The sequence below is a fragment of the Rattus norvegicus genome, chromosome X (assembly GCF_021556685.1).
Source record: "Rattus norvegicus strain SHRSP/BbbUtx chromosome X, alternate assembly SHRSP_T2T, whole genome shotgun sequence".
NCBI classification, from domain to species: Eukaryota; Metazoa; Chordata; class Mammalia; order Rodentia; family Muridae; genus Rattus; species Rattus norvegicus.
In genome coordinates this window covers 80616723-80621385 of record NC_141554.1, presented here as the reverse complement: position 1 = coordinate 80621385, position 4663 = coordinate 80616723, and positions in this window count along the sequence as shown.

The window sequence follows — 4663 nt, the reverse complement described above, 5'->3', positions numbered from 1 at the left end:
ACAATACCTGCCAATTTGGGTGAGTTGTGTGTGTGAGTTGCGTGTGTGTGTGTGTGTGTGTGTGTGTGTGTGTGTGTGTGTGTGTGCTGAGTAGTTCTCCAAGGATCAATAGGGACACATTGCAGGCCTGCCTTCCTCTAACTACCTTGCAGCCTCAGTCTATATTTCTATCTGTATGCCTGGATTCATAGAAAGGAACCTAGCACTTCAGTCCTCTAAAAAGCTTCAACTAGCAGCTGATAGAAACAGATGCAGAGATCCACAGCCAAACATTAGACCAAGCTTGGGAAATCTTATGGAAGAGTTGGGAGAAGGACTAAGGAACCTGTAGGAGACAGGAACTCTACCAGAAGACCAACAGAGTCAACTAACTTGGATCTTTTGGGGCTCCCAGAGACTAAGGCACCAACCAAAGAGTATTCAGGGGCTGGACCTAGGCCTCCTGCACATATGTAGCAGATGTGCGATCTGGTCTTCATGTGGAATGAGGGCTTATCCTGACTCTGTTGCCTGCCTGCCTGTGGATCCTGTTCTTCTAACTTGTTTGCCCTGTCTTCCCTCAGTAGGAAAGAATGTCCCTAGTCCTTCAGTGATTCGAGGTGCCAGTGTGAGTTGGTGTGGTCGTGAGGGGGACCTCCCCTTCTCAGAAATAAAGGGAAGGGATAGGGGAGGGGTAATGTGATAGAGGGACTTGGAGGTAAGGGGATATGATCAGGATGTAAAGTGAATAAATTAATTAATGGGAAAAACACCTCAAAAAGGGATTAAAATATAGTTCATTTTCACAATGGAATATTACTCTGCTCTTAAAAAATGACATCTAAAAATTTACAGATGTCTTAGTTTGAGTTTCATTGCTGTGAAGAGACAGAATGACTAAGGCAACTCTTACAAAGACAAATATTTAACTGGGGCTGGCTTACATGAAGTTTAAGAGGTTCATGATCACCACGGTGGGAAGCATGGCATCATGTAGGCAGACTTGGTGGGTGTTGGAGGAGCCAAGAGGTCTACATCTTGATTCGAAGGCAGCCAGGCACAGACTGTCTTCTGAAGGCAACCAAATGGAGGCTCAGATTTTACCCTGGGTGGAGCTTGAGCATAGGAGCCTGCAAAGCACTATATAGTCACACTTCCTCCAACAAGGTCACACCTCTTCCTAGTGCCACTCTTTATGGCCAAGCATTTAAACACATGAATCGATGGGGGCCAAACTTATTCAAACCACCCCAACAGACAAGTGAATGTAACAAGAAAAAAAATCATCCTGAGTAGGGTACTCCAGACCCAGAAAGACAAATATGGTATGTGTTCACTTATAAGTAGATGCTAGCTGTTAAGTAAATGACAACCAAGCTAGAATGCACAGAACCAGTGATGTTAGGTAATGAGGAGGGCTTGAGGGTGGACACATGGACAAGCCTGGGAAGGAGACAGAAGAGATTTTCATAGGTAGACTTCAGGTTGGTAGGGATGGAGGTGGGAGGATTCAGGTGAGAGTATAAAGGGAAAGAGTGCAGGGAGAGATGGCTGAAATTGGGCTTGGGCAGTTGAGGAGTCGTGTGGAAACTCAGTGCAGTTGAAAATTTCTGGAATCAATGAGTTTGGTATTAGTGAGGACTCCTAGTAATGGAGGACGGGAGTCTGAACTGGCCACCTTTTGTAGACATGCAAGGATTCCAGTGGTGGGACTAGGTTATACTTAATTGAGTTGTTGGCCACAGGGTCCCGTGGAAATCCTTAAATAACCAAGGTTGATGCTAAGACATATGTTTACCCTCTACAAACTGACAGTGGGTCCCCACTGCCAAGAACAACTTCTACGCAGCTCACTGATCTTAAAGAGTTTGATCTGGTGTCTGAATGGAGCTTTTGCCCCAAAGTTCTAATATCTTTGGCAAGAGAAGGTATTCTGCAGGCTATAGAAAGGGAGACCTGGGCACCCACCCAGTCACAAAACCCTACATCTACGGTGTGTCCTGACTGCAAGTTTTGCTGTGGCAATAGTCATGCAGTTGTGAGAGTGGCCAATACTTGGTTTAACTTGAAGATGAAACCATGCCCTAAGAGGGAGTCCATGCCCCAAACTGCATAGACAGCCAAGAACTAGATACTAGATAACCTAGAGACCTAGGGGAGAACTAAATATGACAGACAAAAATATCAATGAAATGATTCTTAATGATATTCTGCTACATACATATTGATGTTTTTTTACAGTAGGTATCAGATCTGAAAGTAGATCAGAATGGGTGTAGATACCCACACCCAAATATTATGTCAGAGAAAGACTCTAAATTAGTGGTCTCTATGAGGTCCCTCGCCTCAGAAACTGGGGAACCCCATAGATAAGGTGGTGGAAAGACTGTAGGAGTCAGAGGGGATCAAGGACACCTCAAAAGCAGGGCTCATATGGGCTTATAGAAATTGAAGTAGCAATTATGGAGCTACTGAGGGTATGCACAAGGTCCTCAGCATATATGTTTTGACTGTTAGATTAGATTTTTTTGTGGGACTTCTAACAGTGGGAGCAAGTATGTATCTGACTCTTTTCCCTACTCTTGGCACTCTTTTCGTCCTACTGGGATGCTTTGTCTATCCTTGATATGAGGGCTTTTGCCATATCTTATTGTGTCTTGTTTTGTCCTGTTTGGCTGTTGTTTCTTGGAGGCCTGTTCTTTTCTGAAGAGCAAATGAAAGGGAAGTGAATCTGGGAAAAGGGGAGATGTGTTGGGGATTTGAGAGGAGTTGAAAAATGAGTAACTGGTTAGGAGGTATTATATGAAAGAATAAGCAATTTTCAATAAAAATCAATAAAAAATATAAAATAATATGATTTATTAAGGCTTTATGAAACACTTTCATGTTACTTGTCCCTTGTCCTTCCTCCTGTATTTTCCTTGTGTTATATGTATTTTAACATAGACACATATACATACATGACATAAGTAACAGTAATAATAAAAGAAAAAGAGATTATCAACTTAAGAGTAGTAGGAAGATGGAAGAGAGTTCAGACTGGGAGTGGTTGGAGGTAGGAAGAAGAGGAAAGTGGTAGAATTCTATTCTAATTAAAAACATGGTTTTAAAATAGGAAAAGTAAAGGGTACTCACTATGTGAAGAGAAGAGGAATGGAACCAATAGTAGGGGGAAGAATGAATTCCTAGGGAAGTATATGTGAGCAAATACCATTATATGTATATGTGAAGACATACTAACTTTTTAGCATGTAGGAAATATGAACATGAGGGAAGTTGTCAAAATATTATCAGGTTAAATTAAAAAAGAAAACATGAAGCAGTAGAAAGAGAGCTTGTAGACTTTGATTTTCCTGAGAAGAAAAGTGAAAAGTTAGTGTCAGAGATAAAGAGCAAACAAGGAAATGTGTTTTGTTTATTAATGATAGCATTTGAATATATTTATACATTAAAGTATTTTATTATTTATAGGTTTTAATGAAAGGAGAGTGGTAATTAATGCACGAAAGTATCCAAATTTCACATGCTACTGATAAAATGGTAAACAATGAATATTTGGTTGTCAATTTTTTAATATATAGTGCCTCAGGGACAAAACATATTCAGTATTACCCATAATTCCTTCAACAAGCTTATTAGATTAAGTAAATTAACTCCTTTCTCTTTGTGCTGTAACATCTTGTGTTTAATAACTTGATATCTGATTTCCTATTTCCTTCACTGAACTGGCCTGGGGTTTGTACCATCCTTGATCATGAAGTCAGACTCTACTGATTTCTGACATAAATATGTGAGTTTTTGGCTTTTTGATCATGGGAAGAAGTGGAGATTGTCACTTTTATGGAGAAAATTAAGTGTCAAGCATCGGATCTTTATTCTGAGAAGCCCAGTGCAACCTTCACCTGGTGGCTGCCAGTCACTCCCCAGTGTCTCGTATCATCCTTCTTTGTATGTCTTTGATTACTGAGCTATGATCCATGCAATGTTCTCTGTGAACTACCTGGGCTGCATTCCAACTTTCCTCCTCCTTCCAAATCTATGAGACAGAGAAGCAAATATTTATAGAAAATATTTTAAGTGACTGAGAATTCTGCTCTTAGTGTTCTAAAGAGAACACTTCAATGATTTGTTCTCATAAATTTTATTGCTTTGCAAAAAGCGCACCATGCTTCCCAATTTCCTACCCAGGATCAAAAAGTCAATAAGTTACATATTAATGACAAAATCAGTAGATTATGACTTCTTGATCGAGGACTGTAGGAATTCCAGGCCAGTTCAGTGAAGGAAACAGACATCAACATATCACACAATCACTTTTTGAGACCTTTAAGAAGTCTTTTCCATTTATTTGTGTGTGTGTGTGTGTGTGTGTGTGTGTGTGTGTGTGTGTGTGTGCCATAGCACTTATGTGGAGGTGAGAGGAAAGTTCTAGAAGTCAGTTTTCTCTGACTCAAATGCCAGTCATCAGGCTTATCAGCAAAGGCTTTGTGGACACCTTTTGAGTGATTAGGATGATAAAGAAGCTTGGGCTCTGAGGTTATCCCCCTGATAACTTGAGAATAAGGAGGACTGTAAGTCAGCCTAAGAAATATTTATCCTATCAGTTTACATTCTCCTCTCTAGAACTTCAAACTTTAGGGTGTGTATAATTTTTCTCTTTTAGGTTCTCTGATAAGATTCCACT